At 37.6% G+C, this 16,876-nt stretch overlaps 4 non-coding genes across 4 annotated transcripts; all 4 read right to left on the bottom strand.

Annotated features, from left to right (window-relative positions):
* Window positions 1–9,303: 9,303 nt before the first annotated feature.
* LOC121633107 lies at window positions 9,304–9,418 on the bottom strand. The gene has a single exon (XR_006009007.1). It is a non-coding gene; the product is annotated as a U5 spliceosomal RNA (small nuclear RNA).
* A 3,199-nt stretch (window positions 9,419–12,617) lies between these two features.
* On the bottom strand, window positions 12,618–12,732 carry LOC121633109. Its single transcript, XR_006009009.1, has one exon. It is a non-coding gene; the product is annotated as a U5 spliceosomal RNA (small nuclear RNA).
* Window positions 12,733–13,392: 660 nt separating this feature from the next.
* LOC121633112 lies at window positions 13,393–13,507 on the bottom strand. The gene has a single exon (XR_006009012.1). It is a non-coding gene; the product is annotated as a U5 spliceosomal RNA (small nuclear RNA).
* A 621-nt stretch (window positions 13,508–14,128) lies between these two features.
* Window positions 14,129–14,243, bottom strand: LOC121633111. Its single transcript, XR_006009011.1, has one exon. It is a non-coding gene; the product is annotated as a U5 spliceosomal RNA (small nuclear RNA).
* Between the last annotated feature and the right edge of the window lie 2,633 nt (window positions 14,244–16,876).

The raw sequence follows: 16,876 nt of genomic DNA, 5'->3' as shown, positions 1-16,876 counted from the left end.
TAGTTGGCCTTGTTGTTGTTATAAATGTGCTTTATAAATAAACTGGTATAGTATGTTAAAAAAAAATCCCATTTTTGCTTTGTCATGGCTGAGTATTGTGTAGATTGAATTTGAAAAAAGGCAGGCAATTAAATTAATTTGTTGTTGGAAACTTTAACAAATATTCAGGATACATTTCATCAAATTATGTGAAAAGCTTTTTCAAATAGCTTGCTAATTGTGTTTGTGTTCAGTAGTTTTTTATAATTATGTTTGACTGAAAATTGAATCAACACTTTTTTCTGAGTTTCCGAAATTAAAGAATCAGTTGATTAGGAAATACTAAGACTAATCCACAAATAAATTATTCTCATCTGAAGAGTTTTATGAAACAGCGAGGATCCACTTTCATAAAGATGTATTATGTAAAAATGAAATATTATATATATATATATAAAAAAGTCATGGGTCATTTCTCTACAGTGTGCACTTTTACCTTCATACAGTGACTGGCAAAAATTTAAAGAAGAACTACTGAACTTTGGCACATTTTCTCAATGAGTCAGAAACAGATGCTTCTAAGGTGGAAAAGTTACACAGTACTATTTTCATCTCACACATCTTACAGCAGAGCTCATATTGGTAATGTTGTTTATATTAAAAAAACCAATTCGACTTAGATCATAAGCATGGTGATATAGTCTTTGCAAAGATATATGTATTAACTGAAAGCAGGAGGAAACATCTTATTGAGCCACCAGTTCAGTAACAGCTGGTGGCTGTTAACATTAGCATTCCTCTGTCTTCTTATGACTAATCTAAGCAAACAAGCTGATGGTTCGTGCTTCATAGTTACCTAGATGAACCTCCCATCTAGCAGGGAAAAGAGCAATATGTGGAACCCTTATTTTCCAAAGCCCAGATCTAATCAGATAAATTAGAAATTAAATGCTCATTTGATTGCTTAATGGAGAATATTTGCATTAAAGTAAAAGCCTGGTGTCTGTAATCCATGGGCTTCTGTTTCTGCCTTTGTAATGGTCTGACAGGTCTCTGCTTGAGTTGTCTTCTGCAGCTGGCTTGCAGGTCTTTCTGTATCTTGTTAATCAGACTGAGATCAGGTAACTGACTCAACTATTTCAGGATATTCCACTTTGTCATCTTCATCATTAATAACTCTTGGAATGCTGCTGCAGTATGTGTTCAATCATCTGTCACACTGAGATGCCATACAATCAGTTTTACTGCGTTAGGCTGCATTTGTCAACATAGTTCAGATTTCACCTTAAGGCTTTAGTCTTCTGTCACATCGTCAATAAATGCTAGTAACACACAGTGCCATTGGAGGCCATATGGGCGCATGCCATATGCTTGGGATACTGACTTGCTAGGGGACCCCCTGTAATTGTTGTCCTGAAATTTCCCCTTTAAACCTTTTGTAAACCTGGATAATGATGTATCTTCATCATTCAGAAAATGCTTCACATAGCTGGCTCTTTCAAAGATGTAGAAAGACTGTTTTATACCTTCATGGTGGTATGGTCTGTGTCCCTCTCAGGCCTGTAGGCAGCCACTTTTTTCAGCGACACGCCTTTTCCCAAAAAGCCAATGCAGACGCAGATGGAGATGATGCTATATGGGGATTGGATGAAGGTTTACTGGAACTGGCCAGAGCCTGAATAGGCTGACAATAAACAGCAGAGCAAAGCTAATGGACAAACTGCACCAACACAGGCAAGAACAACTCCTATCTCACATATTTATGAGTCTTCCCCCTCATATGGCCCAAACTAGAGTATGTTATGCAAGTAGGTTTAAAGCTTCACATGGATGCAGAGTTAAAAAAAAAAAATCCATATTTATTTATCCAGTGAGAGCAAATCAATAGTTTTTACAATATTTCTTATTTTTTACCCCTAAAGTTTCTGTTATATAATCAACTTTTTACCTTTGTAAGTGATGGAAAATAATAAAGGCTAAGCCTTTCCATAAAACAGCTTTTGAGTCATATTTATAAATATCAGAGCTGTGATTTGAATTCTTTAGAAAATAATGTAGTAGATATTGTTCTGCTGAGTGAGTACAGAAATCATCCAAGTGAACATAAAGAATATCTACAGGTCTGGGATCCCCCATTTGTCTGTGTGCATGGATTAAACAGTCTATTTTAGTGTCTTGTGAAAGGCATTCGTATAGGGTGCCAAGATCACTACAGACCAATTGGTCCCTGAACAACAAAGTGGCAGCATGGTTGGCATTGAATTGGGTGCTGGAATCTATCAGGGATTTTCATTTTTCTTTCCCCGCAGATTCTGTTAATAAATTTTGTACACAATTTCTAGGTGCAGCCAGAAGCAGGGGCTTTCTAATCTGGCTTTACATTGCATCACCACTTTTTGCAGATGAAAGGGGTTCTGATAGTTCCATCGACTTTACCTCCATCAAACATTGAGTGATTTGCAGGATGAACCAGCCAAGATTAAAATGAGAATATTTAAGTTCTGTTCCATAGTAATTAATTAGAAAGGGCGAGTTGCTCTCTCTGGTTTGGGAGTGAGGCGCTGCTTCATGTGGAAAAGTTTAAACAATCCTGGGGTCTTGTTACTGAGTATGGGGAGAATAGAGTGTCTGTGGTGATGTCTATTGAAGAGAGATCTAAGCTGAAAGGGGAAACTATCAATTTACCACCAAGGTCAAGAATATATTTGTGTGTTTATCATGGCCACCTTTTCAATTTGTTTGAAACATAGTTTGTGTAGGTTCTCAGAAATGAATGCTGCACGTTCACAAGCTGCAATATGCGAGTTACAGTGGGAGCAGTGTAGGGACCAGATGTAAGTTAACAGGGTTGACAGCAGTAAAAATTATGACAAGTTTCTAAGATAGGAAACAGCATGCTTAGTTTATAATTATTTATATTATTTAGTGTTTCAGTTTCAGCAGCAGTAACAGTCAGGTCAGCAAAGGCAAGCAGATGGAACTTCGGTACCCAAAAAAGTAATATTGTTACTGTAATGCGTTACTCCCAACACTGATCACAACTATATTATTATTACTATTTATATTATTAAGTGTTTCAGTTTCAGCAGCAGTAACAGTCAGATTAGCAAAGGCAAGCAGATGGAACATAACTCTGCTCATTTTATAAACATTGCAGGTCTTTAAAATAAAAAACATGTGATATGAGTAATGGGGGGGCTGTGCCCCCGTAGAGCTCTATATCTAGCAATGCCCCTGCCCTCACAGTATATGCAGGCATAACTTATGCATAACTCTGGAGCAATGCCGGAGTGGCTAATGTTTATTACTGCACATTTGAACAAAACAGGAAGCCTTAGTTTGAAGATTGCAGGGAGCTACTGTTGTTTAAACATCACCACAAAAACTTAAGATGTAAATCCCTTCTCCAAAAACCAGTGACATTGCCTGGTTTTCCTTTGTGCTGCAGGCAGTACCTGCGCTGCGCGAAAGGACTCGGAGAAGTCTTCTCCCTAGCAGAACATGTCTTCCTTTCCTCTTTAGTTCACCTCATCACAACCTCATCACCTCTGCTTCTGTGTTATGCCGGATTCTCAGGTGTTTAAGAAGGTTTGTGGTCTTCACACACACACACACACACACATATCAAACTGCGCATTGTTGCTGTTTGTTGAGCTGAAATATCTCCGCTGCTATGGAAGCAATTCTGTACCTTATTTCAATTTAAAATGCATTAACAGAAATGCTTTTTCATTTTCAAAACATAGCTACATTTTTTGACTCATAAATAAAATGAATAATAAATAATACAAACTGCATTTTCATTTTCTTCTCCATGACTGCTTATTTTGAAAATCATTAAAATGATATAGAAAAGGACAATTGAAATAAGGTGCAGAATCGCTTCCATAAAAAATGCAGCTATATTCTTAAATTGAAAAAGCATTTCTGTTAATCCATTTTAAATTGAAATAAGGCACAGAATCGCTTCCATATGCATACACACTTATTCATTTATTAATTTATTTCACTGGCACACCGGCCTTAGTGCGGCCCACTGGGAATCCTCCTGAGCCTCCTGATAAGCCACAAGCATTGCTCTTGATGTGTATTTGCGCATGAAAAATCAGAGGTTTGGCGTGAGAGCGAGTAAAGCTACCCAAACTTAAGTCTCACGGCCATTGGTGTTAGTATAAATCCTATATATATTTGTTAGGATGGGGGATTTTTGCTATTTGATGCAATGCATTGGTTATTGGTTGGTTATTTTTTATGAATTGGCTTGTATGAACACAGTTATAAAATGAACTGATGTGGATTTGTTTTAATTAGATCAAAATAGATTGGCTTGAATTGATGTGTTCCTTTAGATGACTTTGTAGTGCAGTTGTCAACTGAATGGAATTGAACATAAGCAGCAAAAATAGCTTCTTCCAAAGGGTGGCTGGCTTTTACCCTTTTGGATAGGAAGGTCAGATATCTGGGAGATGTCTCTGAAAGGATCCAGTTGAGGTGGTTTTGTACATCTGCTCAGGATTTTTTTCAGGGATCTCCTAAGGGAAAGTGTTCCAGACATACAGTATCCTAATGGAAGAGGGCCATAAGCCAAAGCCAGGACTCCCTCATGAGATTATATCTCTCAGCTGTCATAGGAACACTTCAGAGTCTCCTTTGGAAGGAATGGAGGACGTAGTTGGGTGAGGGAGGTCTATGAGTCTTTGTTCCTATTCATTGTTTACTGCAACCTTGGGAACAGCTATCAATATTTTTTCCTCTGGAATGCTTACATTCTATGTCTGAAACATAAAAACAGTGATTTCTTGAAATGGATATGGCAGCAAAAATGTTCAAAAACACTAGCTGTCTATCAAACTAGTGAATCATGGTGGTTTTTTATTTTGAAGCCTGGTCGCAGAACTTCCGGTCTGTTTGTGGCACGCTCTGGTTCTCCTGACGCAGTTTCTCGACAACTTCAGCCGCCCCCTCTTTCCTACTCCCCCCTTCCCACATCCCTCTATCTCTCTCGCCCTCCCTCATTCCGGATCAACTCTACGACCGTCACGTGACCTGTCACACAACTGATGTGTGTCACGTTCAAACTGGGAGGAGCGAAGGGCCGAACCGGTGAGGACAGGCCCGGAATCCCATTTACTGCATGTGTTATGCACGCCTACCACAAGCCTCTGGAGTAAATATCTAATCAGTTTGTGTTTCTGCATGTTGATATTGTAAAAAAATTCTAATGGTTTATTGAGTCGAACCTTTGTGTGTAGCAGCATGACGATAATTATGGCGGTAATGATGATGAAGATGATGCGCGTGTAAAATAGATAAATGATCAAACAAATAAACGTGTAAAAATGCTATTTTTCTTAAATAAGGAGTATTATTATTTTTTATTGTTTTTAGAAAATTATATTTAAAATAATAAAGTAATGCAACGCTGACCTTGTTACAGTGTCAACAAACACATAATGTGCAATAAATACTTTAAGATGGATTTGGATGGCAGTGATACAAGTCATCTTTAGGCTTCAAACACAGCGAAATAATCAGATTTAGACGTTAAACTGGTGCCATCAGTTTTAAATTCTGAGTAAAAAAAAAAAAAATTAATAATAATAATAATAATAATAAAAAACACACAGTGGCAAACTTTAAAAGACAATACAGGAGGTAGAAGTTACTACTCAAGCACACATATTAGAGAGAAGACTAAACAACAGCAAATACAGAGGGTTTATTTTACACATTTTTTTAAACTTGAATTTTATTTTTAACTAAGATTTCAAATAAAAATGTGAACATTTTACACACAAAATCAAAGCTTTCAATGAAAAAATGGGCATAGGATGAAGTGAAACACTTACCTAGTTCTTACCATTTTGTCCATAATAACTATAATACAATAAAAATGTTGAAATTTTCTAAGCATTTAATCAGGATATTTAGCAAATTCCAAACCATAATACACAATGATAAAGATACCAAGCTGTAATAAATCATAATACACAATATATATTATTTTTGATTAACCTAACATTAAGAGCTTTAATTATATATTTCTTTCCATAATCTGTTTAAATCTGCATATTATTTGACATGTTTTCATGTCTTAACAGCCTCGCTGTCCACCAAAACAAACCATAAAGCTAGAGCAGCATCCTTTAACCAATTAAGATCAACCGATATCAAAATGAATGAAAGGAAAATGTATACAGTGGTTTGGAAAATGGTGGCATCATAAAAGTATGGCATGGGCCTGTAAAGCTTGCAGTGGCACTGATTTACTAATAGCCATCCATCCATCCATCCATCCATCCATTGATCCATCCATCCATCCATCCATCCATCCATCCATCCATCCATCCATCCATCCATCCATCCATCCAGTCAGCCAGTCAGCCAGCCAGCCAGCCAGCCAGCCAGCCCAGATCAAGGAGGCGCTAGAAAGTGGTGTATGGCCTAAATACTTAAATCAAAGCCGAGATTCTGCACTTTGGGGTAAAACTTATTCATTTATTTGCAACATCAAAAAATTTTAAGGAACAACTGAAAGAGCAAAAATAATAATAATAATAAAAAAAAAAGTTTCACTGTCTGGATAATTCAAAACCTGATAATACATCTATTACAAGAACATAAGTTTGATTTAGACGTAGGTAGGGACATAAAGTTGGTCCACATAGCCCCTTGATGACGAGTATTTTATTGCACTTATGACAGATTTTTCTTTGCAGAAATATATAACTCATGTGACTGAGTGGATAGAACATCTGAACCAGCAGAAGTTTATAATGCAAAATATTCTTTTCAGTGACTGACATTAAGATCTGGTCTTTTTGCCAAACTGAATACAGGTTTATGTCCCTTAATAATTTCTGGGATTTTATGAGATAAAGAGATCTGTTGGCACATTTGCTCCACATTAATATTGTTTGCACCCCCATGCAAACTACCTTCATAAACAGAAATATTCTTTAATCCTTCAGTGCAAGAAATCCACTACTTATATTAATAAACTTAAAGAAACCCTAAAGAAAAATGTGATAATTAACAGATTAACAGTGATTAACCATTGTTAAACAGAACATCATCATCCTTATAGCGCAAATAATTTTAAATAAGAAAATCTTGTGATCACTTTGACTAATTGCAGCTGCATAGTTGGTGATGCCCATCATTATTTTCATTTTTCTAATTTTAATTGCAACATATGTTAAAATTATTATGGCCTTTTTTGCAGGGATCTGTTTCAAACAAAAGTTTCCATTATGTTTATTTATTTATTTATTGTTTGTACACTATTATGTGAAGGTCAGATAAAAACATAGGTAGGCTATGTGGTATTATGATTTTGATTAGATTTTAATCAACTATGTAGGTCAAGTCACATCTCTCAGAACTAAAGCTCACCTTCCTCCTCACCTGTCTGTATTCCCTCCTCTCTGAACTATCTGCAGCTTTGATTCTGTCACCTGACCAAATAACACATTGATGCATGATAAGGAAATCAGTTTCTGGCTTAGTGGCTACTATTATCACCATTCTTCATGACACAGTGGCAGCTGAAAAATAATTTATTTGTGACCTAAACGTTTACATTGAGTCGCTGTAAAATAACTCCTGATATCCTCCTTTATTTTCTTCAATCCTGAATGTCTTACTGAAGTCACCGTTAGCACCGCTGACACTAGCCAGAAGCGCTAGCTTTTTGAACAGAATGACTGACAGCGGGGACAGCCAATCACGTAGCAAGAAATACAAGCGCGAAGCCAATCAAAAGAGTTTAAATTGTTTACAAGGTGGGGCTTAAAGCAGCGAGGCTGCTGAGAGAGCGCAGTCACTCTCAGCTGTCCTGTGTTACGGAAAATGATAAGGACAACCAAGGAGTTGCTTGATATTTGTGGGAGCATATGCCTATCGTCCCTCCCTACCCAATTCTACGCCCATGATCCATTATATTGTTAGATCACTACATAAGGTGAGAGTTTAAGTAAATAACTATGCAATTATATTTTTATATTCAATGTGTAAGATATTTGAATGTAAGTAATTAGCCGCTGTCAAATAACTGCCGTAAAGTAAGAAGTACAATATTACGTTTATTTTCCTACTATTGCTATACAATTTAACAAAATGTAAATTAATAGACACATATAGATGATGATGACAAAACATCCTTATAGTGAATAAAATAGAAAACAGACAAACTAAAATAAGGTTTTAAGTAAAATTCCTTTATTTAGGTTTATTTGTATAGTACAAGTTCACAGCAATGTCATCTTTACCGTTAATCAATTTTAGCCAATCTCTTGTAATCCAACTAGTATTTATACAAGCCAATTTATAACCAGCCAATTAGCATAGCTAAGAAAAATAGACCGATTGCATTAAATCTTGACTTGCAAAGATGAAAGGAGTGACAGTGAAAAGGAAAAACTATTTTAACAGGAAAGAAAATCCTCCAGCAGAACTCGACTCAGGGAGGACAGCCATTTGCCTCCACTGGTTGGGGGGGGGAGGACAGGCAAGAGAGATTAACAGGCATCACAACTTTTATCCAGGAAGACCTGCTGAGAGAGAAGAGGAGAAATAGGTACATTATTAATGCCAATAATGTCCAAAGTTTATTCCTGGAAAATAAGGAGCAGAGAGATGAAAAGGAAGTGCTCAGTGCATCGCGGAACATCCCTCAGCAGTCTAAGCCTATGGCAGCATAACTAAGGGATGGCTAGACCACCCCTAACTATACCATTTATCAAAAAGTGAGGTTTTAAGCCTGATCTTAAAAACAGAAAGGATATCTGCCTCCCAAAACCAAACTGTGAGTGCACAAGGGCTGACAGTTGTTATAATTTTGTGGATTGTGTCTATACTTTAGGGCCATCTAGTGGTCAAATCCTGCACTTGCACGTCCACAGGTTTTTCTGTTCAAACTCTCCCAGATTCTCTTTTCAAAACTGTACCCTCGCTGAAAATTAATATAAATCAACACTTTCTTTTAAAATGATTGCTCACGATAAAACAGAGTAAATTATTTTAAGTTCATTTGCCAGAGGAGTACATTTGATACTTAAAAACTGTTCGAAACTACTGAATACAAGACATGACTAAATCAATAGATTGTCATACATCCAGCAGACGCAGCCCCACAATGTTTTTTTCCAGTATATGTGTGTTGTATTTTCGTGTAATTTTGGGTTCTCCACCATGCTGGACATTTCCAATACTTGTATCGCTTTTGTTAAAAACAAAAGCCAAACAATTGAATTGCCTTAAGACTCAAATTTTCTCGTCTTCCTCGTTAAATTGTCACATACTTTAATTTTTACAAATGAGAGAAGCCCCACAAATCGTGGGGCATCAAAAAATTGAGTAAAACTCTTGTTGTTCCTCTCCACGGAAATCTTTAGTAAAAGGCGAAAGATTTATACGATCTGAAGAGAAACAAGAGTGATCTACCTCAGCTTTCATGAAATAACGACCACATTCATGGTAATACCAATTTAAGTCACGGTTCCACACTAAATACGTAATTTCACAAACGGAAATAAAAGAAAATATTGTAAACAAAGACTGAGAATAAAATAGAGCAAAGTTTTAATATAAAAGATTACAGTTGTAGTTTGTTTGCAATAACTTTCACATATACGCCGCAATGCATTATGGGATTCTCTTCGCGTCACACAAAGTTTTACACAAATCGTCTTATTCATTGACGCGAATTTATATTCTGAATTCTTATTTAAAATATTTTAAAACCCCCAGTTTCAAAGGCACAAAGTACACAAACGTATTTCTTGGTCGTGTCAATGTTCCCTATTACGGAAATGTCCGACCCCTAAAAAATACAAAACAAAACAGAAAACAGATATCTACTTACAGAATAAAATCGGCCAACATATTTTGAGATAAAGTTTCTAGTTATTCAATATTCAGATTGCAAAAAATGAACAAATAGAAAAGATGCTGAGGAAAGTCGGCTTTGACTAGGCTGTTAAACCATACCCACCACCCCCAGCCATGGTGCCTTCAGGGGCATACAGTAAATCTTAAAATCCAAGCGCTAAAGATGTTGTAATTTACTAATGCCTCAACCATCAACAGCCCAGCTCGACTGGAATCTGTTCCAATCTGTTGATGGGTAGCATTAGGCCCTGTTATCTGTCATGGGAGTGCATACATGTTGTTGTGATAGCAGTGTACATACCCACTTCTGCTAAAGCAGACGTAGCCTCTGACACCCTGCTCTTGGTCACCAGCAGGCTGCAGACACAACACCCACTCATCTCTGGGACAATCATACCTCTCCATCATATGTTCCGTCACAATAAGCACAATATGTCACCTGTCCCACCAGAAACAATAAAATATTGGCCTAGCTTTATGCCAACCTCAAGGAGGCATATTTTGCATCCCCCCTCCCTCCTCTAGGAAGAGCTGATACACCATACACCGTATCATAGATCTCCAGTCTGGGTATAAACCTATTGTACACGAGCAGGGTGTGATCCCATGTACAGTGAGGAGGTGGTCAGCTGAGATCAAGGAGTCTTCTAGGGACTACTTTAATATCACTGTGTGGACAGAGCTCTGCTGTCCACATGGGGAGGACATTAACACTGTCACAAACTGCATCACAAAATACATAAACTTTTGTTTTAAGAACACTGTTCCCTCCAAGGTGGTTCGGTGCTTCAGTAACAAGCTGTAGATTATCCCTGATATTAAATCTCCCCGGAAGGAGAAAAAGAGAGCTTTTAAATCAGGGAACAACGAGGAGCTGAGGACAATACAGAAGGAACTGAGGAGAAAGATCATAATTACAAAAGAAAGATGGAGGAGCAGCTGCAGCACCAGAACATCACTAGGGTGTAGAGAAGCCTGAAAACTATCTTAGGTTTCAAAATCCCCTACTCACAGGCTGAGGGCGACCAAAACTGGGTCAACGATCTAAATCTGCATTTCAGTAGGTTTCATCAAGCACACCTCTGCCTCATTCTGCCATCAAAGCTGTCCACGTCTATTTGGACCCAGTCACCACCCCAGCACAAAGCCCTCCTGCCCACCCCTCTCCTTTACAGCAGCTTTGATGAGAAAGGAGCTGAGGAGGATCAAGGTGAAAAACGCTGCTGGACCAGACTGTATTAGCTACAGGCTCCTTAAGTCCTGCACAGCTTAACTGTGTGGAATTTTGGAGCATGTCTTCAACCTGATCCTCAAGCTGAAGGTGGTACCACAGCTCTGGAAGACCTCCTGTGTGGTACCAGTGCCAAAGACATCTCACGCCAGAGACCTCAGTAGCTACAGGCCGTGTCTCTCATGTTCCTTCTGATGAAGACACTGGAGAGACTGATCCTGGGACACCTTCGCTACATGGTGGGATCCTACATTGGTCCACTGCAGTTTGACTACTGGACTGGTATAGAAGTGGATGACACGGTTATCTTCCTGATACACAGTGCTATGGTTCACCTGCAGAAGGCTGGCAGCACTGTAAGAACCATGTTTTTTCTTTTCTTTCTTCAGTCCCTTCACCACTGTCCAGCCAGTGCTCCTGAAAGCCAAACTGGAGAGGACTGGTGTGGACCTTCAGCTGGCAGAGTGGATTCTGCACTATCTCACAAATCAGTCTTGGCCCCGTTTCTCTTCACCCTCTACACTGTAGACTTCATACACAACACGGCGTTCTGCAGAAGTTCTCAGATGACTCTGCGATTGTTGGACTGATCACTGAGGACGAAGACATGGAGTACAGAGACCTGATGCAGAACTTTGTGGACTGGTGTCAGTAAAACCACCTCCTGATCAATCCGGTCTACTGTCTCCTTACCAGTGAACATCCAGGAAATGGACATTGAGAGAGTGGATTCTTATGAGTTTATAAGCTTATAAGTGTTTACCTAAACAATAAACTGGACTGGACCACAACATGAATGCACTGTACAGGAAGGGTCAGAGCAGGCTCTATCTTCTGAGGAGACTGCAATCTTTTAGAGTGAAGGGGACATTCCTGAGGACCTTCTATGACTCTGGTGGCATCAGCCTCTGGTGTGGTCTGCTGGACCAGCAACATCACAGAGAGGGAGAGGAAGAAGCTGGACAAACTCATTAGGAAGTCCAGCTCTGTCCTGAGCTGTTTTCTGTTCTCAGTGCAGAAGGTAGATGACAAAAGGGTCCTGGCAAAACTGACATCCATGCTGGACCATGAGTCACCCCCCCCCCGCAAGATGTCCTGTCTGCTCTGGAGAGCAGCTTCAGTGACAGACTGATCCATCCTTGCTTCCGCCCTGTTGCTGTCAGACTTTACAATGAACACATGGAAACTGGCTTTACATATTTATATGTTTATGTACATTTTATAAACTGCACATCCTTTCAGACCACACTGACAATGAATCCACAGCTAAATGTAATAATTTTGATGGCAATCTTGGTGAGATAATTTAAATAAATTAAGCTTTATTTGTATAATGCGTGTTCACAGCTCCACAGAAATGTAATATTTGGGTACTTTCAGGTTCAACACCATACTTCACTGCTTCAATAGCTATTTTTAAGGACAAAAACCAAACAAATAAGTTTCCAGCAACTCCAGATATTTTGTTCTTAGGTTGATAACTCATGATATAATTTTATTTTCCACAAATTAGAGCAGCCCCACAAATAGTAGGGCATCAAAAAATTGAGTTAAACTCTTGTTGTTCCTCTCCACGGAAATCTTTAGTAAAAGGCGAAAGATTTATACGATCTGAAGAGAAACAAGAGTGATCTGAATTGAACGCATTGCCATAATGGATAAATTTATGGTAATATCATTTTAAGTCACGGTTTTTTCCTCAGTGTTACGTTATTATGCAAACGGAAATGAAAGGAAACATTGCAAACTAAGGTAAAGAATCAAACAGAGTAAAGTTTTTATATGAAAGACTGCAGTTGTATTTTGTTTGCATTAACTTTCACATATACGCCGCAATGCATCATGGGATTCTCACTCTTTGCATCACACAAAGTTTTACAAAAATCGTCTTAATCATTGACGCGAATGCATGTTCTGTTTTTTTTTACTGAAATGGAAACTGGCTTTACATATTTATATGCATGTTTATGTACATTTTTATATACTGCACATACTTACCCTGTCAGACCATACTGGCAATGAATCCCACAGCTAAATGTAATCATTTCAATGGCAATCCTGGTGAGATAAATAAAATTAAATTAAGCTTTATTTGTATAATGCGTGTTCACAGCTATAAAACCACAGAAAAGTAGTATTTGGGTACTTTCAGGTTTAACACCATACTTCACTGCTTCAATAGCTATTTTTAAGGACAAAAACCAAACAAATAAGCTCCCAGTTATTTCAAGAGATATCTTGTTCCTTCGGTGAATAACCCATGATATAATTTTTTTTCCACAAATTAGAGCAGCCCCACAAACCGTAGGGCATCAAAAAATTGAACTAAACTCTTGTTGTTCCACTCCACGGAAATCTTTAGTAAAAGGCGAAAGATTTATACGATCTGAAGAGAAACAAGAGTGATCTCAATAGCACACTTTGCCATAATGAGTAGATTTATGGTAATATCATTTTAAGTCACGGTTTCTTCCTCAATGTTATGTTATTATGCAAACAGAAATGAAAGGAAACATTGCAAACTAAGGTAAAGAATCAGAGTGAAGTTTTTATATGAAAGACCACAGTTGTATTTTGTTTGCATTAACGTTCACATATACGCCGCAATGCATCATGGGATTCTCACTCTTTGCATCACACAAAGTTTTACAAAAATCGTCTTAATCATTGACGCGAATGCATGTTCTGTTTTTTTATTGAAATGGAAACTGGCTTTACATATTTATATGCATGTTTATGTACATTTTTATATACTGCACATACTTACCCTGTCAGACCATACTGACCAATGAATCCCACAGCTAAATGTAATCATTTCGAGCTTTATTTGTATTATGAGTGTTCACAGCTATAAAACCACAGAAGTGTAGTATTTGGGTACTTTCAGGTTCAACACCATACTTCACCGTTTCAATAGCTATTTAAAAGAACAAAAACCAAGCAAATAAGCTCCCAGTTACTTCAAGCGATATTCTGTTCATTTGGTGAACAACTCATGATACATTTTATTTTTCCACCAGTTAGAGCAGCCCCACAAATCGTAGGGCATCAAAAAATTGAGTTTAACTCTTGTTGTTCCACTCCACGGAAATCTTTAGTAAAAGGCGAAAGATTTATACGATCTGAAGAGAAACAAGAGTGATCTGTTAGGTATCCTTTGCCACAATGAGTAGATTTATGGTAATATCATTTTAAGTCACGGTTTCTTTCTCAGCGTTATGTTATTATGCAAACAGAAATGAAAGAAAACATTGCAAACTAAGGCAAATAATCAAACAGAGTAAAGTTTTTATATGAAAGACCACAGTTGTATTTTGTTTGCATTAACCTTCACACATACACCGCAATGCATCATGGGATTCTCACTCTTTGCATCACACAAAAGTTTTACAAAAATCGTCTTAATCATTGACGCGAATGTATGTTCTGTTTTTTTTATTGAAAAAAAAATTAAAACCCAAGTTTAAAAGGCACAAAGTAGACAAATGTATTTTCTTGGTTGTGTCAATGTTCCCACTTACAGGATTGTGTCGGAAATGTCCGACTCTTACAAAAAAAAAAAAAAAGAAAAACAAAAGAAAACAAACAAACAAAAAAAAACCCAATCCACTTACAGACTAAAAACTGCCAACATATTTTGAGACAAAGGTTCTATTTAATGAATATTCAGATTGCAAAAATAAACAGAGAAATAGAAAAGATGCTGAGAAAAGTCAGGTTTGATTAGACTGTTACCTTCAGCCATGGTGCATTCAGGAGCATACTGTAAATCTTAAAATCTAAGAGCTAAAGAGGTTTTAAAGCAATTGAGTTCCTTTAAAGAAATACGTTTAGATTTTACATATTATTCTTGATTAATTTAAACATGACACACACACTGTAGTCATAAGTCTAATGAAGCAGCAGGTGGTGCCATCTGTTTGCTACATTTAGAGGAAACAAGGCAAGGCAAATTTATTTGTATATCATATTTTGTGTAGGCTACAAGACAATTCAAAGTGCTTTACAGAGAACGTTAAAGCATTACAGCAGGGTGCAGGAAGCAATAACATCAAATTTTAAAAGAAATAAAATGAATTAAATTAAAACACTAAGAAACAAGCTAAAATAAAATAGATAAAACGTAAGAAATAAAGTTCCAGTGTGGGGAATTTACCAGTAAAAACGCAGCATATAGAAAAGTTTTAACCCTGATTTAAAACTGCTGAGAGTTTCAGAAGACCTGCAGTTTTCTGGGAGTTTGTTCCACATGTGAGAAGCATAAAAGCTGAACGCTGTCTCTCCAGGTTTAGTTCTGACTCTGGGAACTGGAAGTAGATTTGACCCTGATGATCTGAGGGATCTGGTTGGTTCATAACGAACCTGAATCAAATCAAATCAAATCAAACTTTATTTATATAGCACCTTTCATACATAAAAATAGCAACTCAAGGTGCTTTACAGAGAGTAAAATCCCCCAGAACCCCAACCCAAGAGCAGCAAGCCCACCCCTCACCCCTTCCCATCAAACACACACACATCACAGAGGGTAAAAGCAAGTTAAAAGGACCAAGGAAACGCTGTCATAAATTCTGGGGTCTAGTGGTGTGGGGAAACACTGAGATAAAACACTGTAAAACCAAATCTAAAACAATCTAAAAACCAACCCTGGGTATAAAAGTAATATTGCTAAGACCCATAAAATAAGAGAACCCATGAAATAAGAGAATCAAAATGATAAAACAAATACATAAATGATAAATAAATAGAAGCTGAATACAGCCTGTATGTTAAGAATAAAGAAATGAATAAATACAATAGTAATAAACGTAATGATTAAAATGCTAAACTAAAAAGGTGGGTCTTGAGTCTGTTTTTAAAAATATCCACACTAGGTGCTCCCCTCACGTCCTCAGGCAGGCTGTTCCACATACGAGGGCCGTAGAAATAAAAGGAGGACTTGCCATGGGTTTTTGTTTTTACTCTGGGAACAGTTAAAGATCCTGAATGGATTTTTGCCCTAAAGATTTCAGGTCTTTGTAAACTAACAGCAGGATTTTGAAATAATTTCTTGACATACAGGAAGCTACTGTAAAGATCTGAGGACTGGAGTTATAGGATCCACTTTCTTGGTCTTAGTAAGGACTCGAGCAGCTCTGGACTAACTGCAGCTGTCTGATTTTTAGGGAGACCTGTGAGGACAGCATTGCAGTAGTTCAGTCTGCTAAAGAAAAATGTATGGATAAGTTTTTCTAAATCCTGCTGAGTCATCAGTCCTTTAATCTTCGATATGTTCTTCATGTGATAACAGGCTGACTTCGCAACTGTCTTAATATAGCTGCTAAAATTCAAGTCTGAGTCCATGACTACTCCTAGATTTCTGGCTTGGTTGTTAGTTTTTAACCTAGTTGTTTGAAGATGAGTACTGACTTCCAATCTTTCTTCCTTGGCTCCAAAAACTATTCTTTCAGTTTTGTCTTCATTTAACTGGCAGGGCGTCAAGACAGCAAGTGGTGGTTTTCAGATGGCCAACGATCTCATCCAGGTTTTTAGAACTGATTGACGAAAAGTGTGTCATGGTGTTCATGTCTCTGAGTGGATACAGGGACATATGTTCCGCCCTGGCATGGAAGCACTGACTGCCTGATTTTATGTTTTTTGTCAGTAAAGAAGCAAACTCATTACAGGTTCGGTTGGACAGAAGTTCTGGGGTTACTGACACAGGAGGATTAGTTAGCCTGTCAACAGTAATGAACAAGGCATGAGCATTATTTCTGTTCTTAGCAATGATGTCAG

Source organism: Melanotaenia boesemani, chromosome 21 (genome assembly GCF_017639745.1).
Source record: "Melanotaenia boesemani isolate fMelBoe1 chromosome 21, fMelBoe1.pri, whole genome shotgun sequence".
Taxonomy (NCBI): Eukaryota; Metazoa; Chordata; class Actinopteri; order Atheriniformes; family Melanotaeniidae; genus Melanotaenia; species Melanotaenia boesemani.
This window is presented reverse-complemented; position numbering and strand designations above follow the sequence as displayed.